The following is a 16672-nucleotide window of genomic DNA, read 5'->3' as shown; positions in this document are numbered from 1 at the left end:
GTCTCCGAGTGGGAGTGTTTGGGGGGCTGGCATCATAAACACCCAAGGCACGGCACTCAGAAGAGCTTCCTAATGTTGGGTAAACTGATCCTATTGAATCAGCAAACAAGGAGGACCCTCGGAAGAAAATATATTTATTTTCATGGGGAAAATAAATATACAACAATAAAAAAGTACCTAGGGTAAAAGTAAAAGTAAAATTTTTCCTTTTCAACCTCTTGAATTTTCTAGAGGTAGCCAATGTGCATAGTTTCTCATACTGTGACGCAGGTATATTCTATGCATCTACACACAGTATATCTTTATCTCCAAATGGACCCCTTTGTCTGCATCTCTTTTTACACTTGCTACTGTTTCTTTCTCGAACATCCTTCTATTTCAAATTTCACAGACGTCCCCCATCTGTTTTAGTGGTGCATGGTGTTCCAAGGTGTGAATGCCTGCTGATTTATGTAGCTGTCCCCTATTTAGAGGCATTTGGGTGGTTTCTGATTTTTTGCTAGTGCAAGCCAGGCTGCACAAACATCTTTGTGCACACACCTTGGCATATGTTTGTATCTGCGAGTGGTGACGTGTTCAGTGGCCACAAGCTCCCCTGAACTAACTAGGCCAGACCCCCCACCACGGGGCCTTTTGCTTGCTTCCAGTCCTTTGACATTTGACTCGTCTTTTGGGTGCTGAGTGCTAATTCTAGACTGCTTTAGAAAGAGCCTTATCCTGAGGGCTTCCTGCCCCTGTTCAGGAGCTCCAAGGTTTTGCTGGGAAACAGCATCAAGAGTGAGAAGACAGACAGACAGGCACCCTTCTCTGGCCATTCTCCGCCCCTCATCACCCGCCAACCAACTCTGACAGCTCTTCTTTGCCCGGTTTTCTATGGATTTTTTATTGTGAATGTGAGTTTCTCAGCTACAAAACCATGTCCAAAGGCATTTGTTTAGTCAGGGGCCCCCTTCCCTCCCATGTTGAGATCCAGGGAAACTGAGGCCCCGGGAGAGGTGCTTTGTGCATGTGAGGCCCTGCCCTGGCTGGGGCGGGCAGCAGCCAACACCCACCTTTCCCGGGCGACCCCCATCGGGGGCCTTCAGCCCTGTCCCTTGGCCTAATCCCGTTTTCTGCCCAGCTGAACAGTGAAGGAGGCTTATTTCTCATCCCATTTTAATGCAAAGGAGGCTGCCAGGCCTGGCTTGTTCTGAGTGTGGTGACAGTGGCCGTGAATGGGGACCCCAGTAACGGGGACAAAAATGTGACAGGGCCCTCCATCATGGCATTGTCCGACAATCGGGACATTATGGTTGCTCCTTGAGCCCTCTCCGGGAAGGGACAGGGGCCCCCGCCTAGTATGCTAAGCAGACAGAGGCCAGGCCTGCCTTGGGCCACCCGGCCTTGGCCTGGTCAGTAATTTCATTGTGTCAGGCGCTTGGACCTGAGCAATTCAAAGCATCCCCCAGCTGCCTTCCTCCCTCTACCTCCCGCCACCGAGGCCTGGACGTCTGGGGTGTGGGTGGAGGGGCTCCCAGACCCTGCCTTGGGGAGGCTGCTGGTCCCACTGCCCTGCTGCGTGACCCCAGGACAGGTGCTTCCCTCTCTGGGCCTCAGCGGGTAACAATAGCGATGACAACAGTGACAATCACCCACAACGCTGGACATTTCTGTGTGTTCGCTGTAAGCACTTGACAGGCATTCTCTCTACTAATTCTTACAGTAACCTTGGGACGGAGCTTGGCCCACCCCTAGCGTACACCCCGAGGCACCCTGGGAGAGGTAATCAGGCCCAGCAGCGGGGGGAGCGCAGCACAGTTTGGCAGGGGGACCACAGGACTCAGCAACGCGAGGGTGACACGGTGCCACCCAGCAGAAACACAGCCACATGTGTTAAAACCAAGTTTTCTGGTCGCCGTGTTAAACAATGTAAAAAGAAACAAGTGAAATGAATTTTAATAATATAATTTATGTGCCTCTACCCAAAATATTATCATTTCAGCCTATAATCTATATTTAAAATACTATTAATAAGACATTTTATATTACTTTTCTTCGAACTAAGCCTCTGGAATTGGGTGAATAGTGGACACCCACAGCACACCTCAATCCAGACTTGTCACATCTCAAGTGCTGGGGGGCCACATATGGCTGGTGGTTGTCGTGCTGGACAGCACAGCTAGCTCTACAGGGGGCCGACTGGCCGAGTGCTTCTACTCAGCCTGGGCTGCTCACCTGCTCTGAGACCCCAGGCAGGGCGCTCCACCTCCCTGGGGATCAGTTTCCTTCTCTGAAGCTCCCTTCACAACCTGGATGATGGAGAGGAAAAAAAGTGATGCCCAGAGCCTTCCCTGGCTCACAGTTACTTGGGTGTCGGCACTCTGGCAAAGCCTCTTTGGGACCCTGGATCGTTGGGCAGCTCCCCAACAGGGCCCTTCTCCCAGACCCTGGCTGGGGCAGCCCCTCCTCCTTTCAGGCCCAGCAGAGCCCACGCATCTTCTGGGCATCACCCCTCTGGAGTACTGGGATGGGGGCCATCGGGTATGGCTGGTGGGGGGTGCACTAAGTCGGGGGCAGTCCCAAGACTGGTTGCCTTTACTCAACCTCCCCATGCTTAACCCATTTTGCAGAAGTGGAGACAAAGGCCCACTTACCCAAAGACACAGGGAAGCAGTGGCTGAGCTGCATGTTCACCGGCCTCTTGCAGAAATTTAGCTAGGAGAGTCCTCCCCACTCCAATTTCTCCAAAAATCTATGAGACCCTTCACTTACAAATGAAAATGCCACTCCCCAGAATGAAACCCACGAGAGGCAGCTGGGAAGAGTCTGTGGTCAGGAACTGGGTCTGCCCAAACTTAGTTCCGGCTGGCTCTGTGTGATGAGCGACTTGCAGTAAATCACTTACCCTCTCCACTGGGTTTGCTCACGGGCGAGTCCAGGGTCTCTGCATCAAGGACAGGAAGGTGGGCCCGTGCAAACGGTTCCAGGTCAGGGGTGGAAGGGCAAAGGGAGCGGGCATAGAGACAGCTTCTTTCTCTCCCCCTACACCACCTCCTCCAGACCCCATTGATCAGAGGAGTCTCCTGTCCTCAGAACCACAGGCCGGCCAGCTCTGCCAACCCCCGGCTCCTTTCCATTTGCGACTGGACAACTTCCAGGGCCGGAGTTGGGACAGGCAGTAATGGACCACAGAGTGAGTGATGGAGCCCGGGGAGCAGACTGGGGGGAAATGGGGGCTGGGGTGGCAGAGGACAGGGCCATGGGGGCCTCCGTGCAGCTCAGGAGCGGTGTGCCTCCCGTCCTCCCCTTCCCCCACTCGGCGCCTCCCCCATGTCCCATCCTCCTCTGAGCCTCCCTCCAGCCCTCTCTGGTTGGCACAGCAGCTCCATTTTCCAGAACTGGAGACTGAGGCCTGGAGAAGAGAAGGGGCTTGCCCTCGGTGACACAATAAGTGAACTCTAGAGTCCCAGAACCTTCTTCTGCTGGTCCAGAGGTGCCTAGGGACCCTCCCGGCAGCCTGTGCCATGAGTCCTCCCTATCTGCTCTGGTACTTCGGGGTCCAGCCCTGAGCCTCCCAAGTCTGCTCACTCTCTGGCCTGGGATTGGGTCTGCCCGATTCAGGATGCTGGTTGCTTCCCACCTTATGTGCCACGTGACTTTGGCCAGGCCACTTCTCATTGAGTCTCAATTTCCTCATCCACAAAATGGGGAGCAGGGCTTTTGCACCTGTTCCCAGAGCAGTTGGGAACAATGTGAGAATAATTATTAGGGCCTTGGCCCTTCAGGACGTGCTTGTCTGAGCCTTGACACTGGGGCCTCCTGTATCCTGGAGCCCGCATTCAGACTAGGGGTCCTGATGAGGCCTGGGCTAGCCCCGAGAAGGATGAACCTGCAGCCCCTCCCCTGAACTCCAGAGCTTCTGGGGCCCCGACCATGGAGTTGCCTCTTACCACAGAAACTTTGTGGGCTCTGCTGTGCCTGAAGGGAAGAAAAGCTGCCCTAGCCATAGCATGGGGGAGAGGCCCCTGGTGGGGGTTGCACGATGAGCCAGTGGTCCCAAGAGAGGCCCTGCCGGGGTGCCTCCACCTGAGCAGCCACGAGGCAAGGCTCTAGGAATCACTTTGCTCCTCTTCATCACCAGGTTGTGAAGGGAGCCTCAGAGAGGAGGGGGGAACTGATCCTGAGAGGGGCAGAAGGCGGGTGAATGGCCCAGGCAGAGTGCGAGTGCATCCCCTGGCCCTGATGCTGACGGTCTGACACCTGTCTGCAACACATAGGGAGGATGTGGGAGCCACACACGCGTTCTTAGAGCATTCACTGAGCACTTGCTGCGTATTGAGCACCAGGTGTTAGGGTAGACCCAGCAAAGCAGTCCCAGGCCTGCTCCCAGGAACACCCAGCCCACTGGGAACCTCATCGAGCACCTAAGCATAAAGGAACAAAAGCTGGGGAAAACCTGCATCAGCGATAGAGGAATTGAAAACCATGCAGGGGTAGAAAAATCACGGAGCTTGGGTGGGGGGCAGTGGGGTGCAGGGGACTCACCCGGAGCAGCTTAAAGAGACCCCTCTGAGAGGAGACTAGAGCTGACTCAGGGCAGCATAGCTGGGAGAAGCATGTCCCAGGCAGGGCGAAAAGCTAGGGCCAGGGTTCCGAAGGAGGAAGAAGCTTTGGGGAGCCCAGGAGTAGGAAGGGCCGGTGTGGTTGCAGTGCAGGGGTGATAGGAAGGGCAGGAGTGATTCTGGGGACTCAGTGAGGCCCAGGTGAGGAGTCACTGGGGCAGGGAACATTGGGCTGTTCCAAGCAAGGTAATGACATGTCTGATTTCTTGGTGGGAAGAGAAGCCAGGAGACCCGCCAGGAGGCTCTTGTAGCCACCGGGACAAGAGCTGATGGTGGCAGGTCCGGGGGGGGGCGGGGGGAGCAGTGAAGGAGCGGGGGAGCAGTAGGTGGATGCCAGAGCTATTTAGGAGTGGGAACAGTAAGCTCAAGGATCAGGCATGGAAGATGAAGAAGAAAGACAGGTGAGGAATGATGCTGAAGTTTATGGTCTGAGCAGGAAGATCTGGGGTGGGGGATAATCAGGAGTTCTATATTGGCCTCATGGAATTGCCTGTGAGACCTTAGAATGGATAGGACACAGGTGGTGGGATGCCTGATTTTGTGGGAGTGGATGTTTCATACCAGTGTATGTTCACCTGGAGACAGACACAGAGAGAGCAGGGAGGTTGGGCCCATGGCCAGGCCAACTTGACCTTAGGTCCTATTAATCAAGGTCTATACCTAGAATGAGGGAGGTGACATTTGTGCTTTATGCTGCTCAGACTCTTCCTGGATCCTGTGCCTGGGACTGGTTGAGAGGAACCAACCAGGATTGGGAAGAGTCTGCAGACACTATTCGGTAAGTGGGACTGGGGAGATGCCACGCTTCATCTTGAGTCTCTGCAGGCTGCCCCAGGCAGGGGCAGGAGGTGGCGCTTATGGCTCCAGTGGCCAGAGCAGAGAGAGGCAGGCTCCAGTGTGATGTGAGGGAGAATTTCCTCCCAGACAGGTTCCACAGACATGGAGCAGGCTGACCAATAAGGAGGGAGCTCTGCGTTAGGGGAGCTATGTGAGCTGGGGATGGACAGCCTCGCAAGGAGGATGTTGCAGATGGTCTCTTGCATTGGGTGGGGGTAAGACTCTGGGATCCACAGGGCCCCTCCTACTCAGCGATGCGGCCTCCAAAGGGGAACAATGTTCCCAGGGAGCAGCAGAAACCACTACTGATTACAAATTGCTCTGTGATTTTTCTCTCGTTACCAGGGCGACGGCAGGCTGAGCATCTTAAGCAGCAGCAGGATGCAGCCGGCTCTTTTAAAGCCATAGATGATTTCCCTTCAGGGTTCACTTTCTTCACTTCCTCATCCTCCCCTTCCCCTTGCCCTCCTGACTTCTTCACACCGTTCCCTCCCTCCCTCCCCCCACCCACCCTGTGCTTGGCATTAGGGATCATACCTGTTCCCTACTCACTTTCTAAGTAAGTGCCTTCTTGTAACTCATGCCGAGGCTTCTCACTCACAACTTCTCTGGGCCTTGGTTTCCCCATCTTCGGAACAGGAAGGACATAAGCCTGGATGACCCTACCCATCCCCGCATCTGCAAATCCAGCTCACCTGTGGATGTCCAGTGCTAATAGTACCTCTGGCAGGAAGACGATTGATTCCCCCGCCTGAAGCATGTTTGCGTGCGTGGCATGCACTCATCAGCCAGCACCGGCCAATGCCATCGCCACTGGCCACAAGGGACTACCGAGCCCTTGACATATGACCGTTTATGTTTCACGCGCTCAAACTTTTGAGATGTATTGGGTTAAATGACATTAAAGCGAATTGCACCAGTTTATTTTTACTTTTTTAGAAAAGCTTGTAAGGACCTACGTGGCTCGCATTCTATCTCTATCGGAAACGACATTAAGCGGACATTTGTGAATGCGGAGTCTCGATGACAATAGCAGCTGCTGTGGACAGAGCTCGGTGCCTCATCTCATCCTGACAGAGCCCCGTGACATTCTGTTTGTTTTCCTATTTAGTATTCCTATATGATGGGGGGAGAAACAAGAGGCCTGGAGAAGGAGCCCCGTGTCTGAGGGCACACGGCTCAGGTGGTGGTGGTGGAGCCCCCCAGTCTCCATGAGAGGCTTGAGGAAATCCAGCTGACAGGCATGGCGATTGAGGCAGAGGCCAGGAGGTTTCACAGCTGGATGGGCGGGTGGCGCAGCTTCTCGTGGCGGGCATTCAGGTTGCTGGCAATGGCCAGATGCCATCCGGGCGTCCAGGGTGTCAGGTCGTGGTAAGCCCTGAGGGGTTCATCACCAAGCCTTTAACCCCCTCTCAGTGCATTGCCCTGAAACTCTGGCGTCACCACTCCATCCAGGTGGATCTGACATTCAGGTGCCACCTGCCATACTGCCCACAGGTTACACAGAAGTGACGTGGCCCCACACCAGCGTAGCCCCATTGTAGCTTGTACAACAGCCTGGTCTGTAAGCGTGCCTGGTCCAACGTTTCTGAAGCCACAGGTCTGTAAGATAGGGAGGGAGTAGGAGGGCCACAGCCCACCCCAGTGGGGGCTGCCACCCAGACTCAGTCTAAATAGCTCCAGAGATCTTGGTCTTAAACACCCTGACTGTTGCCCACTAGGCTGGCTGTTCTTCTTACCCTACCCCTTTCACTCCCTGCCCTTCTCTACCCTGCTCGGCACCCAGAGGCTGACCTCTGGGGACCCCATCATCCAGGTTCTGTTGCCCACCTGCTCCCGCTGGGCTCGGCCGGTGGAAAGGCAGAAGAAGGGCATGGGTGCACTTAGTCCCCATCTTTCTCTGTCCAGGGTCACCGTGGCTGCCTTTCTCTATAGCTGCAGCTCCAGGCATGAGGCCCCCCACCTGTGGCTCCAGCCCTTTCCTGGGAACCACTCCCTGCCCCGCCCCCAGGTCCAGGGTGGTGTTGGCACTCCCCTGTGCCCAGCCCTGGGCGCTGCTCCGACCCCGGAGGTTCCCTGAGTCCTGCCCAAACCCTGTAAGTCAGGCCTCCATCCGGGGCTCTTCAGGCACCCTGCTGAGGGGACATCTGTGTCCAGCCCGGACCTGTGTGAATCTACCTGGGGCTCCTCCACAGCCCGGAGCTCGGCTGGCCCCCTGGCTCTGGCTCGCTCTGACTCCTGCTGCAGTCCAGCCATGGCAGCCCCATCTCGCTCTCCCTGGCCCTGCAGACATCCCCTCTACATCTGCTTTGCTGCACATTCTGCTTCCTCTTACTTCCTCTGCATCTTGGCCTCTTCACTGGGTTCTGGCCTCTCAAGGCCTACAGCTCATTATCGCTCAGTGACAGGGTCCTTGACCCAGCTCAGGGGCTTCTAGAGACGTGGCTCTGCATCCAGTTCTTTCCCCATCGCCTTTATCCAAGGGCCTGGCACGCAGGTGACCCCAGTACATTTCGTTCAATGGCTGAGTAAATGAAGTAATACAGAATACCCACAAAGTCTGCCAGCAAAGACAGATACATGTATGTGTATGTGAGTGTGTGTGTGCGACACATATATGTATGGACACACGTATCTAGTGCATATATACATGTCTGCATATACATGCATATTCACACGCAAACACATACACATATACACATTCACATATATACATATGTATATATGTATATAAAATGTCGTCAAGGACATCTTCAATTTGTAAAACCATTTTAAAATGCCATGTAAGTGCCAGACTCTGGCAACTCCGCACCCTGCAGATGCCAACTGGATGCCTAGGGGGTAGAACACTTTCTGCAGGCTCCACATCTTCTGTGGTTTACTCTGTCCAGCAGAGCATCTAGCGTAGGGCCTCCTGCACACTCAGCATGAAGAAATGGTTGGTAAATGGACAAATAGGCCCTTGCTAGATGGAGGCAGGATATCCTTGGGACTTTGTGTCATTTCTGTGGCCATGCCAGGCATGAGTGGTCCTCAGGCAATGCAGCGAGCTAGTGGCCCGATGGGAAGCCTGGGTAGTGCGTGCACTCTGCGGGAGCCCAGGCTCTGGCATTCACCAGCTTTGGGGAGACAGCAGCCTGCCTATTCTCCATAAGCCCCTCCAGATCCACTCAAGGGCCCTGCTCTGTGCCCTGGGGGCTGACCTTGAGTCTGCGTCCATGGCCTCCCAGCCCACTGGCTTCACCTGGACTGAAAGGGATCAGAGGGTGAGGGGGCCCCCTGGCCCTCCTGCTGGGTGGCAGGTGGCGGTGGCTGCAACCCCCAAGTGCCTGTGGCTCCTGTCCGGCAGCCACCCGTCCAGCTGCAGCTGCCCGCAGCAGGTTCCTGGAAGGGCTGTTCTGTGCCCCAGGCCCCAGGAGGGAGCAGTCCCCCACTGCTGGCAGTGTACTTCACGGTCCCTGGCTGGTTTCTCTGACCCTGCCCACGTCTCTGTAACCGGCCCCTTCATTAATTACCCACTTAACTGCTGTCTGTTCCCTGCTATGACCTTGCCTCATTTTCCAGGCATGTCACTTCCCAGAGTTGAGTCTTGGCTTCTGTCAAATGGGAGCAGCCTCCAGATAGGGTGGTTGAACAGGTTAAATGAGAGAGCTCACCTGGGAGCATGGCCAGCTCATTGCTAGTGCACAGGAAATGGCTGTTATTTCACCATATTAAGGGGGGCAGGGGGAGCAGGGGCTGGGGGCAGGGTAGAGTGGTGCTTAGTCACACAGACTCTGCAGTCAGATTGCCTGGGTTCAGATCCCAGCTCTACCCCATCACAGCTGTGTGACCTTGGGCAAATTACTCAGTCTCTCTGTGCCTCCTCTGTAAAATGTTACTATCTATCACACGAGGGCTGAACACATTAACAGCACAGAATACTCCAACAGCAAGGGCTGTGACTGCCACTGCCCAGAGGCCACAGAATCCCCACGTGTGCTGGCTAGGAGGTAAATGTTAGCGGTGGGCCCCGGCAGGCTCCTACCAGCGCTTACACCAGGGCCATTGGCAAACACTACAGATGGGCGTCTCTTCCGCTCCCTGCGCACGGTTTAATTTTCCCACATTTTCCTGGACTTCGTCTTCCGTGTTGACCGTTGGACGCATGTGGTCAAGCAGTTCCGCACAGCGTGTTCGTGGCCTCTCCCGACGGAGTAGGGGGGGTGCCCCATGATCCCTGACACCCAGCACGCACCCCCGCGGCCTCACGGTCCTCACCCTGGGCGGATCACTCCACCCCGTGTGCCGTGGACATGCCGGGGGGGCCTGCAGCCGGACCAGCAGCTCCGCGGGCCCTTCCCGGCCCGGCGCCCCCGCACCCCACCCCGGCCTGGCTCTGTAACTGGAGCCGCGGGCGGCGGAGCTGCCCCCGGCCGCCAGATCGCACAGGTATCGGCTGACCGCCCATGTCCCGTTTTCCTTCACTCGAGGCGCAGGTAACAATGGCCGACAGTCCTCACAGGGGGCCCGGCCCCCCCAGGGAGAGGCCCCGGTGTGCTATCGGGCCACACGATCTCACCCCTTAAAAGGCCTGCCCTCCCCGCCGACATACCGCACAAACGGGGCCTTCACTCGCTGCCAGCGACCGTCTGCCGCCCTGGGAGTGTGGGCCGGAACCCGGGCCCCCGTGCCAGCCGGGCCTGCACCGCTCGCCCTTTCCCTCCATGTGAACCTGCCTCTCCATACACCTGACCATTCTTCTCCCCTCGGCCTGGATTACACCCCGTGAAAGCCCTTTGTTCCTCTGCCCTGGTCGAAACTGGGTCTGGCCCCGCGAGGGGCTGCCCTGCCTCTTGCCAGTGTAGCCATCTGCCGGTGGGCAGCCCCCCGGGGCCTGGGCCGCTGCGAGCCCCAGGCTGGGGAGGTGGCCTGGGGGTGTGGGCGGGGCCGGGGGTCCTGCTTTTGTCTCTTCCCTGCCTCAGGCTGCCAGGCTCCTCTGCTTGCCAGATTGCTGTGCAACAGCACACAGAGGCCTGGCCGAGTGGTCTAGTTCTGCCCTGCTTTCCTGCATGGACAGGGAAGCCTCTGGCGCTCACGGAGCCCTCTCTTCCTTATCTCTAAGGTGGAAATAATGAGACCCACCTCCCTGTGTTATTGTGAGGACCGAATGTCCACAGCTCGCGGTGGGCCTTCCAGGATGCTGGCTGGCATGGACGTGCAGGCCTGTGAGAGCTGCGACAAGGCAGGCCGGCTGACACTGGGCTAGAGACCATTACAAGGGAACCCGCACAGAGGGGTGGGGAGGGGAGGCTAAGGAGGCCCAGTTTCAGGCCAGGTCTTGGGGTTCTTGAGAGAGAATTCAGCCTAAGTGAAGTCACACCAGCCATATTGGAAGGACTCCGTAGCCACGTTTGGCCCGTGGCTCCCACGCGGGGCAGGGCAGCTTCAGAGCATTTCCAGCACTGCCGAACGTTCTCTTGGAGGGCGCTACTGTAGAGCCTGGTGGGTGACTTAATTCAGCACACACTTGTTGAGCCCCTACAGTGTGCCAGGCCCCACCCGGGCTATCCACAACCTACCAGTCACAGGGGCCCTCTGAGCTTTCACTGCTTGATCTTCCCACACACATTAATTGGGCGCGGACCGTGGGCTGGCACCAGAGGGAAGGGCATCTGCGTTCTGCCCTTGGCAAGCTCGCAGTGGGCAGGGGAGGGAAAGCTTGGATGCACATCCCAGTGACACAAACCTGGGTGTGAGAAGTCCCCTGAGAGCCATGCTGAGGGAGAGCCCTGGTGGTGAAGTCACCCCCACTAGAACAAAGGATGCTTCCATTTCTCCATCTGGAAGCGTGCCAGAGTGTCTGAGAATAAGCTTCTAGGTCTTCAGATTCTGAGTTAAACACCCATGACTCCCATTGCCAAGGTTTTGAGTGGGCCTACGATGTGCTTCCATACATCCAGGGGTGGGGAGCTCATTATCTCCACTTTAGCAAACTTTAGCCTAACCTACTGGTGGTAGGCAGGATAATGCCCCCCCAAACATGGTCATGTCCTAATCCCTGGAAACTGTCGATGGCAAAAAGGATGGTGAGCATGCGAACAAATGAAGGATTTTGAGATGGGGAGATTATCCTGGGTTATGCAGAAGGACCTAATGTAATTGTAATGGTCTTATATGAGGGAGGTGGGAGGGGGGCAGATGTGATGACAGAAGCAGAGATTGGGGTGATGTGGAGCGATGTGCTCTGAAGACAGAGGAAGACGTGAGCCAAGAAATACAGGTGGTACTAGAAGCTGAAAAGTCAAGGAAAGGGGTTCACCTCTCAGAGGTTCCAGAAAGATCCAGCCCTGCCAACAGCTCAGTGTTAGCACAGTGAGACTGATTTCAGACTTCTGACTCCCAGAACTGTAAGGGAATAAATCTGCGTTGTTTTAAGCCACCAAGTTTGTGGTGATTTGTTACCGCAGCCAGAAGAAACAAATATACTAGCATCGTGGTTAACATCATGGATTTTAGCACTGGAGTGAAACAGGTTGAATCCCAGCTGCTACCTTTTCTAACTGGATAATCTTGGGGAAGTAGCTCCATTTCACTGTGCCTCAGTTTACCTTCCCTGATAAATGGGGCTCATGAGACCCACCCAATAGGGTCACTAAGGGACTTGAGAGAAATCATGAAAGCAGATTATTCAGAAAGTCCTCCCTGCTGGTATCATTATCATGACCTCTTGAAAGGCAATGTGTGGTTTACTGAGAGTGTAGTGACCAGAGGCAGACCATCTGGGCTGTAAAATTACTCAATCCTGCCTCCGTTTTTTTTCACTTGTAAAATTACAATAGTAATGGGGGGGGTGTTACAAAGATGACGAGAAATACTCTGCATACGGCACTGAGAATAGAGCTGGCTCCTGGTAAGCTTTTAATCAGCACTAATTATTATTATCGATGTTATTGTAATCGCGGCCGGGGTGCCCCATCCTGAGGACCACCCCCCAGGCCTGGCCCCCCAACAGTCAGGCCTGTAGGCCAGAGCCCAGGTTGCAGTCAAGTAGGCTGCATGGCAAATGCCCTACGGGGGGCATAGGCAGAAGGGGCCTGCGACTGGCCAGGCCAGGCCAGGCTCTCTGTTGCTCCACCTTCTCTGCCCCCCACGCCCCTCAAGCTGTCCAAACACGGGCCGGGCGCCTGAGGAGGACTCCCAAGGAACAGCTCTGGGAAAGGTTGGCTGTCCGCAGCATGCGGCTGGAGGAAGTGGCCCTTGTTTGCTTTCCTGCGGCCCCAGGAGCTTCCTTCCTTCTGCGTGTTTGCTTTGCTTTCCAGCAGCTGCCTGCTGTGGAGGGCTGGTCGCCCAGTGGACCCTGGTCCTGGAGCCCCAGACACTTCCAGACCTGGAGAAGCAGCTTAGAACAATAGCCCAATCCCTGGCCTCGGCTCCCAGAATCAACACTCGGACTGCCAGCCCTCGAAACTAATGGAAGAACAACGACAGCCAGCATTTGCTGAGCACTCACTGTGTGCCAGGCCCCCTTCTCAGCCTGAGTATCCACGTGCATCAGCTCCTTGAACCCTCGCTGAGACACTTTGGGCCAATACCTTGCTATCTGCATCTACCAGCCAGCAAACTGAGGCATGGTGCTGGCAGGCAGTGCGCCCAAGTTCTCAACACTCGTAAGAGTTGGATTGGGTCTCCAGGAGCCCCGCTCCAAAACCACCTGCCCTGTGCACCGCTTGGAGCGTTAACACAGAATCAGAGGCTCGGAATCACGACATCAGAGCATTTCAAAACAGAGTCATAGAATGCAGGCACCAGATCACAGAAATTCTCATCAGTATTACCGGATCTTGTAGTAAAATCAGAGATCCTTATTCTCAGGCTCATTACCTCTCATTGCCGGGAGACCCTAAATGTCCTATGCCCCTCCTTCTTCTCAGTCCCTCCTAAGATGCATTTTCTTGCGCGCCCCCAGTGTGGGGCTCTCCTGCCTCCCCGAGCCTGCCCATCCTCCCAGCAGCTTCCATCCCCCCTCCTCTCCCTCCTCCTTGCCTGCATCTATTAACACCCCTGCCTCTGAACATCTGGTGACAAACAGTGGCACTGATTACAAGGCTGCGCGTTTCTTGCGCAGATTTCACAGGACTGTCCCAGGGGAAGATGGGGGAGTTGCATCCTCAAGCTGGGGGTTGGCGGGAGGCTGCTCTAGCTCCCCCAGCAGGCCCCCAGGAGAGGGAACTTAAGACTGTGGCCATGAAGGAACCTCATACGATTCTCAGCCAGGATCAGCCCCAGAACGTTTGTACGGAAATAAAACATGCTAGTGGGAAAAAACAAGGGTTGTCCAGGGCAACCCAGAACTTGATGGAGGAGTCCCCTCTGCAGCACCCTGGTGGGTGCTTGTCTAAAGCCCCTGGGATTCCTCCAGCAAAGGAAAGCTCCCTACCTCCTAGGTTTTCCACGGTTTATCCAGGGTCATCCCGCAGGATGATCAACCCCCTTCTCGGGGGAATCCCTCAACATGTAAAAGCCAACACTGTTTGACCCAGAACCCCCACTTCTAGGAGACAAGAAAACTTTGCAGCAAGACTCACACCAGTGCTGAAAGACAAATGTTCAAGGACCTTTGTTACCATGTTGTTGGTGATGGTGGAAAAAACAACAGAATCCTTGTCCAGATCCATCTACAGGAGGTTGAGGAAAAAAATTGGGGTACCTCCATGTTATGAAATCCTCTATGACTGTTGAAAACAATGAGGCAAGTCTACTTATGTGTAATGTGGAGTTGAGGAAAATACCTTGGGGAAGAAGCATGTCTCTGGAACATATATGTATATGTTCGCATTCACATACACCAAGTGTGGGCCTAGAGGCTCCCTCTGGGGAGCAGGATTTTGGAACATATTTCTATCTTTTACTATAGACACTTCGGTATATTTTTAAACCAGGGAAGGTGTAATGCTTTTGTTATTAAAAGCTATGAAAGAAGAAGACGTCCTTCTTTATCCCGAGGCAGCATGCCTGGAGAGAGCTCCAAGCAGGAAGGACGGGCTCACCAACTCACATCTATCAGCTCATTTGCTGAGACTTTGGGCTGGACACCTGCCTCTAGCTACAGATGGACATGGCTCCAATTTTACTGTTCTAGTTGGTAATTCCAGTTGCTCTACCAGCAAAACCTGGGGATCTCAGTGGCTTAATGCAATCGAAGTGACCCCTTGCATTTCAGCGGTCTGGAGTGGGCGTGTGGCAGGAGACAGGCCCAGGCTCCTGCCACCTTATGACTCTTCTGTCAGAACCCACCGGCTTCTTCCCCACGTAGGCCTGGATATGATGCATATCCCCTGCTGCTCCTGGTTCACTGGGGGCAAGCGGTCCTGCAGAGCTGTCTCCTAGACACAGGAGGGCTGGGCCCCCAGGAGGTGGCTCTGCTCTGAGGCAGTGAGCACAAATGCTCCGGACTGCTCTGCCTCCACCACCAATAGCTCTTCTTATGCAGATTAAGCGCCTTGACTTCGAAGCAGGCAGTGGGACTCAGGAGAGAAATTAAGTGGGTTCACCTGAATATCCAGGTGGATCTGAGTTAAAGCTGCCCCAGGAGCTATGTCTGAGTGGTGCTGAGGAAGGTGCACCGGGTCTGTTTGGAGGTTCCTGCCAGGGGCTACCCTATGCTTGCTATGGGCTTGGCATGTGCCAGCTTCTTCACCTCTAAACACCACTGAACAAAAACATGGGGGCGCCCAGGGGGGCGCAGTTGGTTAAGTGTCTGCCTTCAGCTCAGGTCATGATCCCGGGGGTTGAGCTCTCTGCTCCGTGTGCAGCCTGCTTCTCCCTCTCCCTCTGCCTGCCACTCCCCCTGCTCATGCTCTCTCTCTCTTTCACTCTCTCTCTCTCAAATAAATAAATAAAATCTTAACAAAAACAAAAAAGGAAAACACATGCAGCGGAGTGACCGGTGTCAGTAAGTGCTGGCAAGAAAAATAAATCTGGGTCCAGGGTTACAGGGCATGAGGTAGTGGTGCACTGGTATCTTAGGCGGGGCTGTCTTGTCGGGGTGGCCTCTGGGTGGAGGTGACTTCTGAACAAGGACCCTGCCTGCAGGCAGGGAGCCATGCGGCATCCCCGAGGTTGTGGATGAGCATGGCAGTTCAGACCCGGCCAGGAAGTCTTCGCTTGAGCCAGTGAGCCAGCCAGGACATCAGCAGAGGTCAGTGCAAGCTGATGGTGTGGACCCTCGGGCTGGCCATGGTGTTTGAATCTTATTCCAGCTGTGCTGGGAAACGATGGGTGAATGAATGAAGCCGGAAAGTCACAGGGTGGGGAGAATGCAGCACAGACAGGCCAAGTGCAGGGAACTGCAGGTGTCCCCGGAGCCCTGTGGATGTATGGCTGTGCAGGCTTCCTCAGGACAAGATGCCTGTGGAGTGGGAGGGCCTGGCCAGGTAGCAAGCTCAGAAAAGTCTTCCCAGGTAGTGGGCCAAAGACATAAATAGACCATTTACAGACGAGAAGACCGAAAAGGCCAAGAAGACCACAAAGAGATGAGCAAACTCATTAGTAGTAACCAGAGAAGCCCAAGGTATCACTTTGTGATGATTAGACTGGCAAGAATTGAAAAGCCGGGTACTGCCAAGTGCTGGTGTGGGCACGGGCAGAGAGGACCCCCGGTGCCCTGCGTGGGGATGGCAGCTGGTGGAGCCAATCAAGACAGCCACCTCCCAGGGCTCATGCAAATGAAATCACACCTACCCCAGCCTCCAGGACACAGCAATTCTGCTCCTGGATACTTACCCGAGATGGTCTCATCCAGGTCCCTTAGGCGACATTTGATGTGTAAGGAGGCGCCCTGCAGTGCTATTTGGGGCAGTGGGCTTTGCCGTATGGATGCCACCTCTCAAGAGTAGATGGCCATGTCCTGAGCGCCTATTTGCAAGACACGGTGTGGCACACTTGACCTCATTATTTCATTGCAGAAAGAGTCCCTTGTATCCCTGTTTACTGCTGAGGAGGCTGAGGCTCAGCAGGTGGAAGCCTGGCCCGAGTCACAGAGTTCGCAGCTAAGGTCCTGTGTCACTTTGCCTCCCCCAGAGTCAGCTGTCCTGGGTGATTTCGCTCAGCTCCCTATTAAAGGGGGCAGCTCCTGCAGAGATGGTGGCCAGGAGGCTGGGCAGGACCTGGTCTTGCAGGACACATCCTGGCTACCGTCAGGAGCCCGGCCGTGTGAGTCTTGGCTCTGCTTAGAAGGCCCATGACGTCAGACA

The sequence above is a fragment of the Zalophus californianus genome, chromosome 1 (assembly GCF_009762305.2).
Source record: "Zalophus californianus isolate mZalCal1 chromosome 1, mZalCal1.pri.v2, whole genome shotgun sequence".
Taxonomy (NCBI): domain Eukaryota; kingdom Metazoa; phylum Chordata; class Mammalia; order Carnivora; family Otariidae; genus Zalophus; species Zalophus californianus.
Note: the sequence above shows the minus strand (reverse complement) of the source record.